The 15,181-nt window shown below is 40.5% G+C and overlaps 1 protein-coding gene across 9 annotated transcripts in view; it reads right to left on the minus strand.

Annotated features, from left to right (window-relative positions):
• The window catches only part of SEMA5A (semaphorin 5A), a 395,174-nt gene that overhangs the window by 247,228 nt on the left and 132,765 nt on the right, over positions 1 to 15,181 (minus strand). For 8 of the 9 annotated variants that reach the window (XM_071553669.1, XM_071553674.1, XM_071553672.1 and 5 more), the window contains one exon: positions 1,384 to 1,479. The gene's annotated coding sequence lies outside the window, so the exon portion shown is untranslated. Of the gene's footprint in view, positions 1 to 1,379; positions 1,480 to 15,181 lie in introns of all 9 variants that reach the window. The other variant, XM_071553675.1, reaches the window with a different exon arrangement.

Raw genomic sequence — 15,181 nt, forward strand, 5'->3', positions numbered from 1 at the left:
GTCTGGGAGACATCCAGTGTGATCACCCACTAAAAGCCACAGTAGATCAGGTCAGCTGATCCAACTAAGACTTGAAAGTTCCCACTGGCAGAGACATCACCCCCACCCCACCCCCAGGTAACTTTGTTCAGTGCTCCACTACCCTCCTAGTGAAAAAGCTTTTTCTACAATGCCCAATCAGAACATTTCAATTTTCAATCTGTACATGTGAACTCCCTGTTACATGGTTTGACACAATCAAGAATGTTCTCTCCATGATCTTTGTAAGCACCATTCAAGTAGTTGAAGGCTAATATTAACCAGTTCTTAAATATCCTCTTAATTAGGCTTTTATTCACAGAAATCAATTCTTTCTCACCATTTCCACCATATTATCCAATGGCCTTTCTCAAACAGATACACTAACCTAATTTTTTAATTAATCCACTATGGTTTCCAGGCTCCCTGATTTCACATGAATGCTTTTGGAAATACGGCATCAAATTAGACATCTTTGAGTACTGAACTGCTGAGACATTTTGAAACAAGAGATTGCATGCCACAGTCTGTAGCTGTTCTGTTTCCCTCCACCATTCCTAAAACACCTGTGTGAACTACATCTGGACCTGTTAAATTGAGAACATGCAATTTGTTCCACAATCTCACATACAAATGCTTCCAGCTGAGAAAGGCAATCCCATAAGCCTCGCATAAGAAAGGCTCCAAAACAGGAACCATCCCCTGCTTCTCAGCAGTGAGCACGTACTCATAAGAATCACTGCCATTGCTTTTATCTCGGATTGTTCGTTTCATAATGTCATTACACACAGGCCACACAGAATCCACAGCTGGCTTCGTGGTGATGGTGTGGTTGAAAAAGAAATTATGTTTAGCCTGATAGGGGAATGTGGTAATCCTATTTCCATCTTTGAACACAGACACAGGGTTTTTTTTAAGACGTCCACTTGCTTTTAATAGTCTCCTCTACCTTGTCATTTAGCTATATGGGCTTCCTTTGAGACTATTTTTTGACTGACAGTAAACATTTGTGTGGAGCCTCCAAAACAGCTTCCTGAAATAGTACCTCTGCCACCTACACACATGTTGCTCTTACAGTTACCCTTTCAGTTTTTCTTTGAACAAACATCCCCATTTTTAGATAGTCTCCCTTTTTGAAGTTAAACATAGTTTAAGAGAGGCAAGAAGAGAGGAGAATTGCAGGTTCTTTTTCTTGTATTACTCCCATTTCTATTTTCTTGAATTTCCTTAGCTTAGGGAAAAGAGAATAGAAGAAAAACTGTAACGGTCTACAAAGCCATCTCACAAGTCTTTTTTCAGATCTCACCTTACAATGTCCCTATGACAGCACCATCTACCCACTGAACAAAACAGTCTCTTACCTACCTTTTAGTCACCATCCCTCTGTAATCATCTACTGCCTCTATCCAGCGTTTGTGCAAAGCCTAGCACAGTGGGGTCCTGGGTCTACGTTGTAGGTTCCTAGGAGTTAAGAAAACATAAAAGAGAAATAATAGGGATTAAAAAGACAGCTCATCAGCAAGTCTCAATAATTTATAGCAGACATAAAGCATGTCTCTCAAGACAATAAATTAGAAATGTAAGACACTTTAACTGCACAGTGTAAAAAAGAACCAAACAGAAAGAGATAGGAAAAAAAGTCATTCTTTAAAATATTTGGCAGCTTGGGATGAAAACCAGAAGAGGACTACTTGTCACAGAATTACCAAAATGCATGGGACAAGTATTTGAGAAAAATCCTTACTGCAGAATTCTTGGTCTCTTAACCACCACTAAAATTATACACGCCTAAGATATGGGCTGAAATCTGTCCCCAGGTAAAATCTCTTAAGGCATTTGTTTCCTAGATTGAGAATCCTTACACACAGAACAAATACACTAGCAATCAACAGTTCACCCTTGAACCTAAACAGAGACATGAGGCAAAAAGGAGTCATTGTTCCACTCTGTTTACTCACATACATGAAATGACTGTACTAGATGACTGGAAGTGCCTGTGAGTTTTTTCCAGTGCTTTCCTGACCTATGAGAGTCTCAGGAAATCTGCCAAATGCATGAGTAGTACTGCACAAAAACGTTTGGAAATGTCATACAAGCAAGAAGAACTCTCCAGGTTAGACAACAAAGATTCAGGTTTATGTTCAAAGCATCAAAATTTCTCATTAATGCTGTTCTCCCTATCACCAGGTACTTCAGATTATAATTTACATGTTTTCTTCTAAATTAAGAATCTCTATAATATGCACACATATACACACCCCTCTGTGAAATTCAGTGACCAATTCTTCTGTAGAAGTTGCCAAGAGCAGATTTAGATAGTGTTCTTCATGACATAGGGATCAAGAAGCTAAAGGATAGAAAGTCACTTTCAATTTCATAGTCCAAGGTGGAAGAAGAAGCTTATATTGTCGAGAAAACATTGCATCACCTTATCTTTGCCTCCCACTTTTCAGAAATGCAAGGACAAATTTAAAACTTGGAAGAGGACCAAATTCTGCTTTTTTATATTACTATGTACCAGAGAATACTTGAACACCTCAGCATAACCACCCGCCACTCTTGCATGTTGATGACAAACTACTCTGAGGCATTCAGTCTGTCAAGTAATTAATTATAACTGTTACCATGCAGTAAGTTCTACAGACAACTACAAGAAACCCATCTCCAGTGCTAGTGATTTATGTAGGCACTCACTACACCAGAATGAGCAGCTGAATTATTAGGCTTTGAGACATTACAAAGAGGGCTATATACCTCAATTTTATTAAAGAAGCCTAACAGTACTTGTGCTTCCATTTCAACCTGCCCACTCTCACCACTGACTTCACGATCCTTACTTCTGCATAAATATGTCAGATTTTATTTGATCAAAATTAAAGCTTTAACAAGGTTACTTTTATTCTAATCTTAATAAGTACCTAAACAAAACTGGAAAGCAGATTATGAATCCACCTTACTGATTTAGGGAGAACATGCACACACACAAACCAACTCACAAAAGTTGGATTTTTACAGATTGACCTCTCATTGGAAACAACACAGTACATGCTGTGAGTAGGGCACCATCAGAAACAAACCTAAGTATTCACTTAGTTAAACTAAAATTAGGCTAACTCAGTCTACATGGCCTACACCAAACCAGTCTTACAGAAATTATAAATAAGGCCACTAAAATCAGAAGAGTAACTGCAAAAAAACCCACATCAGTTATTTTACTAGGAGGTATACAACCATATTTTAGTTTAATTTTGCTTTGGTTTATCGCCATTTGCTAAAGCAAAAAGGCTACAGTGGCTTTGTCTCATGCCTCTGTCTCTTTCCTTTCAAAATGACTTCTGAAACCAACAGTTTCAGTTTAGCACAAAAATTTTAAGAAAAAGGGTCAGGAAAAACAACTAACTTACTTTTCAAACAGCTGTTTCTCCCTACAGTCAATGACAAACAGAGGCACAGAAGAGAGGAATTCAGCCATGGTACATTTTATTTGCTCAGAAGCATATTAATTTAAAAGAATGGGGGGCAGGGCATAAATGCAAATGGATAAAAAGATACATAGGTCTGTCTATACTAGCAATGTACTAGTGGAATGTTTCCAGAAATCTTCTCTAGATTTAATGATGAACACATAGGAGTGTTGTTTTCTGCTGCTGATAGAATATAGTACTAAAGTCACTGGTATGCCCAAGCAGTATGACTAAATCTGGCAGGGGCATGGAAGAGAGCACACATGCCTCGCTGTTATATGGCTGTGGGCACTGTACTCAAATCTGTCTAGTATACTGGAAAAGATATTTGGCTACACACTGAACTGAGCAAAGAAATAATAGCAGCATGTCTAGACAGCGTGGCTCGCCTGCACGCTGAGACTTCCCACTTCTGTTGTGCTGCATGGCATTGCCCAGGCACTGTGCCACAGCAGCAACCTCACCTCACCCAGTCAGCCGGGAGCCTGAGGGACTCAGGATTTTCATACACCTAATGGCAACCACTGCCCACCTCACAAAACAAAAAAGAACACCAAGTGGGATATAAGGACATGTCTGCTCCTCATCACTCCACCAGCTAGCCTTGGTTTTGCTCCACAAAGATGATAACGTGAGTTAGGCAAGCTGCTTCAAGTGACTCCTGCCCATGCTGGTGCTGCTGAAGCAGAATACCAGGGAGATGGGGCTTGTTCTCACTGTCTGTGCACCGAAGAACTGAGTAAATATAAATAAACTTTATGTACTGCTTAAAAATAGTAATGAACACATTATTTGCTTTTGTTTATATCCAGCAAGAGACCAAATCTTGTCAAAACCGGAAGTGTAGCGAAACTGAGAAGGATGAAGGAAAATCAGAGGAAAAATAAAAAGATACAAATATTCTCCTACCTCCAAAACATGACTGCATTATGAAAACACACCCTAGAATCAGAGATGAATCAAGGATGAATGGTTACAACAACTGCTATCTACAACCTTGCACTACTTCTACAAATACTAACATTTCTCTTTATAACATCTTATTACTACTACTATTATTGCTCATTTTTCTCTTTTCATGTTGAGGAGATCCTTACATAAGGAAAAAGACCTCATTAAATTCAGCTTATTTGCTTGACTAAAGAACACACATGGAAAGATGGCAACTATTAAGTGGAATCTAGGCATAAGGAACAAGAAAGAAATGGGAATATCCTTCTTATAAAGCAGCATTTTGTTTATATGCTTTTCAAATCACAATAGTGCACAGAGGAAAACAAAATAGAATAAATGTAGGAAATTTTAGGCAAAAAAGCACAACAAATCAAAAACTCAACCACATACTTGAACATCCTTGAATAATATATGCCTGTTACCAGGACTTGAGATCACAGAACCAGCCCACATAAACAAAACCAAAAAAGACCAATGCCTGCAGAGTAATGCTGCATAACAGAAAATCAACAGAGTGCTAAACCCGCTCCTGCTTCACATGCAGGACTGGGAAACTTCCAGATCTTCACACATGTGTCTTCTGGTCCAACTCAAAACCCACATCCAGACAAAACAGGAGCAGTACCAGAACTCTCTTAAGTTTCAGCATTGTTCTCGGCTTGCTGAGCCCAAGTTCCAAGTCATGAGCAGCTGTGGACATCCACAGACATGTACTCATCCTGCCACATGTACTCATGCTGCCACATCCAAATCACATAAGCAATAGATCTGATTCATCCTGAGTTTGTCAGGCTTATGCCACAGGCATTGTAAATCCAACACAATCAGAACATGAGACACTCACAATCCCTATGAAGATCATCTTTGGAGACAAGAAGAAAAAGAAGAGTCCCATAAAGCAGACTCATCATACTTGCTGTAACATGTGCCAGTGCTCAGGAATATGAGTCCTGGTCATATTCTGCATGCTTCTACCCATGCTGCTGGCCATGGTACCTCTTTTTTCCAGCTTTACTGAAAGGGAAAGTCTTGAAAATTAGTTTCATGAATTACACACAGCTTTAACTCCATTTACAGCATCGCTTTATTTTCCACTAGGCCAAAATAAGAAAAAATTTAGAGGCTGAAGTGCCAGGACAGGAAACACACTGCTAGCAAGAAAGCATAGATCAGAATATGTGAAGTTACCAGTCAGCCAGAGCTCAGATAAATTATAAAACAGAATGGCATAACATTCATTTGGCTTTCCAGGGATTTGACTAATAATAGCTCATTTGAAGCCACTGAACTTGCCCCACTACTTGCTTTAACTCCATCTAGGTCAAAGTGACAGGACATGCTAAGTATATTTAACCTTTTAACTAACCACCACAGATTTATAGTCCAACAGCAGCACTTTGTTCTTGCAAAAAAGCTCAGCCGTGATTCCCAAAATAGTAATTTTTAAAGTATAATACATTATTAAGACTGATGACAGAAAAAAAAAACCCAAACCAGTATTACCTAGTTTAAAATGGTAGAGATGAAGAAAAACAATAATAAAAGAAAAATTACTGTGGTCTTGCTCCCACTGAAATCATGTTTTTCATGAAGACTTCAAAGAGCAAGAAAAACATAGCCTTTACTCAACTTTCAGCAAATTACACAACCGAGTAGTTTTATTTAAAATAAATCAGTTCTGATACAACTCTGATCTCCTTGAGTTTGACAGCAAAACTTCTGAAAATATTTATTCTTGAGTGTGACACCACTTATTTTTGTGCTTTTCTGGTCTTTGACTGAAGTCTACAGGACTCTTACAATGCTCTGTTGCCATTGATATTTGCTGCCTACATGTCTTCAAACTTTTACATGGTTTTCTGAACCTGAATTTAACTGGTTTGCTAATCCAGGCAGACTTCCAGTTCCAGGATACTGACATGAACCTTTTACCACCTCTCAGTCAAATGGTACTAGTAGGGAGGACACAAAAGGCTGAAAGTATCATGACCAGAGAAATCAACTTCACAATGAAAGTCAAAGAAAAGAATTATTAAACACTGTAGCGTAATGTACACAATATTTATTTGTGTGTCTCTCTACAAGACTTAGATAAAAATAAATGTTTCTAGTATATTGGGTGTCCTTAAGATGAAACGCAATAGAATCACAGCCAGAATCACAGCTATTCTGAGTTGGAAGGGACCCACAAGGATCATCGAGTCCAGCTCTGAAGTCAACGGCCCACATAAGGGATTGAACCCATGACCTTGGCATTATTACAACCAAGTTTTAACCAACTGAGCTAATCTCAGGGTATTCTGTTTGGTTTGGGGGTTTTTGTTTGGTTTGGTTTTGTGTGGGCATGTGTGCATTGTAATATTGCAGAAGTATATCATGCAACAGCCTTTTTGAGTAATCCCCTTTCTTCCCAAAACACAATGCTGCTTCTACCTCTTCCACAATTTTCACCTGTAAGAAATATAGTTTCAACATCACTCTTACTCACCCTACTAAAAGTACAACTGTCCATGGAATAAAATGTTATTCCTCTTCTGGAATTCTGCCATGTAATTTCATGTCCTATCTGATTCTCTAATTTAACTGACACACTGATAATTGATGTTAGCATGTAAATCTTAAATTTCATTGATCACTACATAAGTTCTCCAATATCTATGACAATTTAGGAAAGACAAGCAAAACAATACCCTGTAGTCGATGTATTTACTCTGCGTGAAACCAAATAGTTGTTCCCTTTCTTTCCTTAACCTTTATTTTCCAAGGAAGGCAAGTAACCTAAGAAAAGTAAAACCAAAACTATGGGTATCACCGAAGATAAATACTAAGAAAATGCATCTTTAAATATGTAAACATAAAGATTTTTTTTTCCTCTGACCTTTAGCAAAAGCCAGTGAACATTTTCATTCTAGTTTTAAAAAATTCAAATGAGGTTTAGCTAACAGACACCTTGTAGAGAAAAAAAAATTGAAAACTCCCAGGAAAGTCCTGGCTTTTATTTAATATTCTGAAATCCATTTGCTGTACTGCAGGATACCAGCTGATACATTTTCCTTAGCATAATTAATTCAGAGACATCTGCTTGCTAGCAGACTAAGGATGAAGCTTGGGGTTACGGGGCCTGGATTATAATTCTTACTCCGGAACTGATTTGTGGTGCAGCTTTGAGAACCTTGATCTGTCTCCACTTCACCATTATAAAATATGCAGATGTATTTTCACATAAACCATTTTCCTTAAATGAAATACAAGTTTTTATATATCTCAATGAACTGTATTGTGAAAACTGCAGTTTCAATTAAGAGTGAACTTCTGCCTATAGTGACAATTGTAGGAAACCTTTATGGTTAAGTTCTCTCAGTCAGAGACCCAGCTGCCTTCTGGAGAAACAGGACTGAACAGATTCATGTAAGTACTGCAGATGCCAAATAATAACAAAAAGACTAATCTTGAATATTGCAGCTGCTGATAATGCTTGTTGCCTAACAAAGCATAAAGTATTACACTCACTATTGCCTAAAGCATGCACTACTATAGAGAAAAAGAAAGCAGTGATATGTTGTCTGGGAGAATCCAAGATGATAGTCCAAGAGGAAAATTCAACTCAGTGCATATAGCCTGAGGTTATGAGAAAAGTGTCTGCTAATGCGCAGCAGGCTCCCATAATTGTGCAGCTGAAGTCATAATACCCCAACAAAATGCCATTACAATGTACAGTGTTTAAAAGCTGTGCCAGTTTTCAGGCATGTTGGTTTGTTCCACAAGCTGGCTCATCCACTTTGTTAGTCTAAATGTTCCAAAATGATTTAAAGAAATCATATCCGCTGTACTTTAAAGGCAAGATACCATATTGAATCCTAGGTAAGTCTATTAATTTTGTTATGTATCGGGGAAAAAAATAGATTTTTGGTCTCATTTTCCAAATGAGGGGAAGAGTTTTTAAATAATACTGGGGGACAATGTGATGTCAGTTAGTGCAACACATCAACAAGCTTTATAAAATTTAGGTTCCCATCCCAAATGTGTTGGAATTACTTATGACACAAGATTAAGAGAGAGAATTAACAAGTTTCTTAGTCTATGGTGCTTTAATATTCCGGGGGGGGGGTGAGGGGGGGGTTATTGTTCTCCTTCAATGATGGATGCTTTCCCTTCTTCCATCTCAGCACGCATGAAAGACAAAACTTAACATACCCATCACCAGAGCCAGAACACACAGCTCAGTCCATCTGGTACCATAAATTGCAAACTGATAGATGCTCCCCCCCTTCCCCCAGTGAGATTCTTAGCTCTTCTATTCTCTCTTCAGCATGAAGTTGAAGGCTGTGGGGTTTCTTTGTTTGTTGGGGGTTTTTAGGTGACTGTAGAGGTCGACAGAATATGGTGATTGTGATATGGACATATTCCAAGGCTTGTCTGAAATATTCCTACCCAGGGCCAAATGTTTTCCCCATCAGCACTGAAAGGATTCAATGCTTTGGCATTCTTCTAGCAGCACATCCCTCCCTTTGCCACCCAACATGCAAGCTCCCTCCCATCTCCCCGGCTGCTCACAGTACTGAAACAATCACAAATGCCTCAGGCTAAGCAAATATACAGAGGTAAACACTTTAGTCCTGGGCATCATCCCAGGGAGGACACACATAGTAATTTCCAAGCTCCTCAACAGATTCTTTTTTTCTTGTGTTCAGTACTAACAAAAGGAAGCCAGAAGAGTTTAATGTGTGAGTAGGATCCCTGTCAAGAATTTCATTACAATGCCTAGTTCATCATAAGCTCTTATTAAAACTAAACATCTTCTATCCTCTGCTGTGCACTAGGTGTAAATGACAAAGCAGGTAACAGATCCCAAAACTGCTCTGCACTGTGCCTACAGTGAACTTCCTTTCACAGTCCCCTCATTCTCCTCCAGTATCTCCAATCGGCAGAATCTGCACTTATTTTCTAGCAACATTTTACATTCACACTAAGTAGAGCATGAAGTACAATTCTGCATTCACCACACTGGGGTCCTACACGTTCACCTCAGGCAGCACAGAAAGAATACCTGGATCTGATCTTGTTTCTGAATTTCAAGTCTGCTTGAGATCCCAATTTCATGTCAAAACATAATATAAAAGAAAACAAAGAGGTTTGGTGGCTACTGCTGGGGATGATCTGGACTTTTGGTACTCAAGCAGAAAAGGCATACTGTCCTGAGGAGTATGGATTAAAATGCAGTGTTAACCAGTATCAGGTATTGGTTTTTCATTATCTTTGACCATTTATCAAGAAACACAATTTAGAAGTTACCTTACAACTTAAATGTATGAAACAGTAATACATAGAGAACCAACTGCAATTAACTGACCAATAAATAGGAAATTTGTATTAGAAATGCCTTTAGGAATATTCAAGAACTTAAATGGTGAAACAGAAGATTTTGCTTACTAGGACAGGATGGTAGGATGCATGTCCTGTCTAAAAGGATTTTTACAATTCCACTGTTTCTGGTCACATGCAATTATATAAGAAGAAAAAGGCATTTGATTTGGAACATCTGCATCAGCAAACCTCTAAAACTTCTGAAAACAACTGCAGGAAATAAATAGCACAAACAATGAGAAGAAAGAACAAAGACACACCCACTGGATATGGAAATCCTGATGTTAAGACTGGTACTCCCTTCAGAAATACAAATAGTGCTTGAAAACCTACCATAATCCAAAGTTCTCATCCTCCTTCAAAGGTAAGAGAACTTGAAACAACGCAACAAAGCAAAGAGAAAATGCACTGCAGATAAGTCTCTGAGGTATTCACACTTTGTCTGTCACAGATTAACAACATATGCCTGGTGTCCATGCTGCATTTGTTAGTGCCTGTATCCATCAGAAAACTTATTCTCTCACTTTCTACCCCAAAGTCTAAATTTTTTCAAAACAAATTAATTTGCATCTTGCACTACCTTGTGCTGGAGGCAGTATTCTATATAGAGATTGCAAATTAAAATCAGACCACACAGAAGAGTATACTAAATTATCCCATATAAAAACAATGTTCAAGTGTGATTTAAATAGTATAACATTAAAGTAATAGGGTTAAAAAATACATAAAATTTTGATTAAAAACTGTAGTAATTTTATAACCATTATCCCAGATAACAGAAACTGAACAAAAATGTGTAAGCACCAGGATAAATTTCTGCTTTACTTACACTCTGTCTACTAAAGGTGCATATCAATATTAGTTGTAGCTCCAAAACAGATGCAGCTACAGTTTAAGAACACTTCAGGTTTCTTTTATTTTTTCCATTGTTTTGCTTACTTTGATTTTCTCAGTAAGATGACTCCATGGTGAAGCCACTGTTTTAACAAGGATGAGGCATATATTAAACACAACTTCTGGGGAGACTGTGAGGAATTTAGAGGCTGTGGATTTTTGGAATGTAAAGAACAAGCTGCAGCGCTACATTTCATAGTTTCCTTACAAACTTCTCCTGAGGAAGCATTCTTATTTTCTCATCCCAAAATATGACTTGCTACAAAGATCCTTTTGAATTACCTGTTAACAAATTAACAGAATTGTCTATTTCCTCTTGTCACAACACAGGAATACTTCTGCCCCTTTTTGTGCACAGCACCTCTGCCTCCTCAGGGTTAGGATCCCTACTCTTCATTCTGCCATTGTGACACCACTCAGTGCTAGGCCAGAAGTGTACACCACTTTGCACATCCAGCACACCCCTCTGGTTCTCTCCCTCAGAAACTTCTGAGCAATGTTGAACACTCTTATTAAACAGAATTTTAATTTAAACTTCTCCTTCCTTTTAGCAATGGGAAGAATGACTTTAACCCAAAGGGAATATTTACTTGCAAATATGCAACCTTGACTTACTGGAAACCTTAGCATCCTAGCAGTGCACTCAGCATTGTTTTCACCAGACACTCTGATAGAAGCTTCTTTATTCTGCTTTGTCTTAACTTAAAATGATGCAACTGTTTGAACTAGACTCAGGACGAAAATATGTTGTTAATAGAAAAGCCATTTCTTTTTCCCCAAAATCAATTTAAAAAAAAACCCAATATTTGTGTTGGCTTCCCCTCCCCCTTAATTTCTGTTAATTTCTTATCCCCTCCTTTCTGAGTGGCAGAAAAGAAACTAAAACCAGTTTATCTGCTACTGTTAGCCTGCACTGCCTATAAAAATTAAGTCAAAAGATGAAAAAAAAATCAAAAGATGCCTCTTGCTTTTGTTTGTGTCCACACATTTCTAGTCAAAGAGTTATCTTAAGACAGTTCCTCTAATGACATGAAAAAGATTCAAGTTACAGTCTTAAATGTTGCATCTGGAGAATTTGGTCTTTGAGCGGTCAAATAAACATCCTCAGTTACCCTAAATTAGGCTCCAAATGCATAAAAACTTTCTTCTTTATATAACTTTATTCCCTGGCAGGCTTTGTTTGCTTGCATAAGCCTAGGTATTTCTGCGGCCTTTTTTTTTTTTCTGTTTGTTTGTTTCTCTTTTCTACCTTTCCCCACAGCTCAAGGCAGTCATGCCTCCCAAAAAAATGAAAGCTGTTGCTCCTGTTACCAGTAGAGGGGTGTCAATACAGACAGAACCCTCTAAAAAGGATGCAGCCACTCAGGCCTGTGGCTGCATAGACTGTTTGAGCCTGGACCTACTACCAGAGGACAGTGTGAGAAGCACCTGCATACGATGTGAGCAGGTGAACGATTTGCTGGGTCTGGTGGCAGAGCTAAAGGAAGAGGTGGATAGGCTCAGAAACATAAGGGAGAGTGAAAGGGAAATTGACTGGTGGAGTCACACCCTTTCCACTCCTAAGGAAGCCCAGCAGGAGGTGGTGAAGCCCAGCCTCTCCTGCCATCAGGAAGACAGAACAAACCATAGGGATGGGGACGAATGGAAACAGGTGCCTGGTCATAGAGGCAAAAACACCCCCTCTCGACCCCTTTCACCTGCCAGGGTGCCCTTAAAAAACAGGTATATGGCCCAGGACTCGGACAGTCTGTTGGAGGACAGTCAGGAGGAAGATCTATCTACAAGGTCTTCTGGTTACCCCCAGTCTACCAGATGGGTTACAACTACAGGTAAGAGGAAAAAGAGAAGGGTTGTTGCAATCGGTGACTCCCTTCTGAGGGGAACTGAGGGCCCTCTATGTCGGCCAGACCCATCCCACAGGGAAGTTTGCTGCCTTTCCGGGGCCAGGGTTAGGGATACTACCAAAAGACTTCCTAAACTTATCCAACCCTCAGACTATTACCCGCTGTTGGTTGTCCAGGTTGGAAGTGATGACATTAATAAAAGGAGTACCAGAGTAATTAAAAAAGATTTCAAGGCACTGACCCGATCTCTTCATGGGACAGGAGCACAGGTAGTAATAGCCTCAGTTCCTGTGCTAGCTGGGATGAATGAGGAGAGGTTTAGGAAAGCCCAGCTTACCAATAGGTGGCTTAGGGGATGGTGCCATGGTCAAAATTTTGGGGTTTGTGATCATGGGTCAAACTCCGTGTTGCCCAGTCTTGTCAAAGCAGATAGGCTTCATTTATCTAGGGAGGGCAAAAGAACTGTAGCCCATAAGTTGGCAGGGTTGGTTAGGAGGGCTTTAAACTAGGTTTGAAGGGGGAAGGGACAGCAACTGGGCTCTCCAGAGGTAAGCCTAAGGGCATAGAACCCGAGTTGAGAATGAAATCAATGGCCCAGCTGAAGTGCACGTACACCAATGCACGCAGTATGGGAAAAAAACAAGAGGAGCTGGAAGCCATAGTGCAGCAGGAAAACTATGACATAGTTGCTGTCACAGAAACGTGGTGGGATGACTCACATGACTGGAGTGCTGCTATGGGGGGCTACAAGCTCTTCAGAAAGGACAGGCAGGAAAGGAGAGGTGGAGGGGTGCCTTTATATGTTAGAGAGTCTCTTGACTCTGTTGAAGTTGAGGTCAGCAGTGACAAGGTTGAGTGCCTGTGGGCCAGAATCAGGGGCAAGGCCAACAAGGCTGACACCCTTGTGGGAGTCTGTTACAGACCGCCCAACCAGGGTGATGAAGGAGATGAATTATTCTACAAGCAGCGGGCGGATGTCTCAAAATCTCCAGCCCTTGTTCTTGTGGGTGACTTTAACCTGCCAGATATCTGCTGGGAGCTTCATACTGCAGAGAAAAGGCAGTCAAGGAGGTTCCTGGAGTGTATGAGGACAATTACCTTCATCAACTGGTAAATGAGCCTACCAGGGGTAAGGCCCTGCTAGACCTACTGTTTACAAACAGAGAGGGGCTGGTAGATGATGTAGTGGTTGGAGGCCGCCTGGGGCATAGTGACCATGAAATAATAGAAATTTCAGTCCTCAGGGATGTAAGGAGAGGCACCATTAAAACCTCTACTTTGGACTTCTGGAGAGCAGATTTTGGCCTATTCAAAAAACTGATTCAGAGCATACCCTGGGAAACAACCCTTAAAGGCAAGGGGGCCCAGGAGGGATGGACATGTTTTAAGATGGAAATTTTGAGTGCACAGCAACAGGCTATACCAGTGTGCCAAAAGGCCAGCCGGAGGGGAAGACAACCAGCTTGGTTAAATAGGGAGATTCTGAAAGAAATCAGGGATAAAAAGAAAGTTTACAGACTATGGAAAAAAGGGCTGGCTACTTACGAAGAATTTACAGATAGAGCTAGGACATGCAGGAAAAAAATTAGGGAAAGAAAAGTGGAATTTGAAGTAAATTTGGCTATTTCAGTGAGGGATAACAAAAATTCCTTTTATAAATACATTAATAACAAAAGGAGGGGCAAGGAAAACCTCCATTCTCTGTTGGACTTGAAGGGAAATATAGTTAAGGAAGATAAGGAGAAGGCTGAGATACTTAACACCTACTTTGCCTCAGTTTTCACCAGTAAGACAGGTGGCCCTCAAGACAACTGGCCTCTGGAGCTGGTAGACAGGGAGAGGGAGCTGAATAGCCCTCCTGTATTCCAGGAGGATATAGTTACTTACTGAGCCAGCTGGATCCTAACAAATCTATGGGACCAGATGGGATGCATCCCAGGGTGATGAGGGAGCTGGCAGAAGAGCTTGCCAAAATGCTCTCCATCATCTGCCAACAGTCTTGGCTCTCTGGGGAGGTCCCAGATGATTGGAGGTTGGCCAATGTCACCCCAATCCACAAAAAGGGCTGCAAGCAGGACCCTGGCAACTACAGGCCTCTCAGCCTGACCTCCGTGCCTGGCAGGGTTATAGAGCAGTTCATCCTGAGTGCAATCACACAGCACCTTCAGGGTGGACAAGGGATTAGACCCAGCCAGCATGGGTTTAGGAGGGGCAGGTCCTGTCTGACCAACCTGATCTCTTTTTATGATCAGGTGACCCACCTGGTGGATGAGGGGAAGGCTGTGGATGTGGTCTATCTGGACTTCAGCAAGGCCTTTGACACTGTCTTCCATAATATACTCCTGGAAAAGCTGGTAGCCCATGGCCTGGACAAGTGTACCCTCTCCTGGATTAAGAGCTGGCTGGAGGGTCGGGCCCAGAGAGTGCTGGTGAACGGAGCTGCATCCAGCTGGCGGCCAGTCACCAGTGGTGTTCCCCAGGGGTCTGTGTTGGGTCCAGTCTTGTTTAACATCTTTATTGATGATTTAGATGAGGGGATTGAGTCCATCATCAGCAAATTTGATGACACCAAGCTGGGAGGGAGTGTCGATCTGCTGGAAGGCAGGAGGGCTCTGCAGAGGGATCTGGATAGACTTGAGAGAT

The sequence above is a fragment of the Pithys albifrons genome, chromosome 4, assembly GCF_047495875.1.
Source record: "Pithys albifrons albifrons isolate INPA30051 chromosome 4, PitAlb_v1, whole genome shotgun sequence".
NCBI classification, from domain to species: Eukaryota; Metazoa; Chordata; class Aves; order Passeriformes; family Thamnophilidae; genus Pithys; species Pithys albifrons.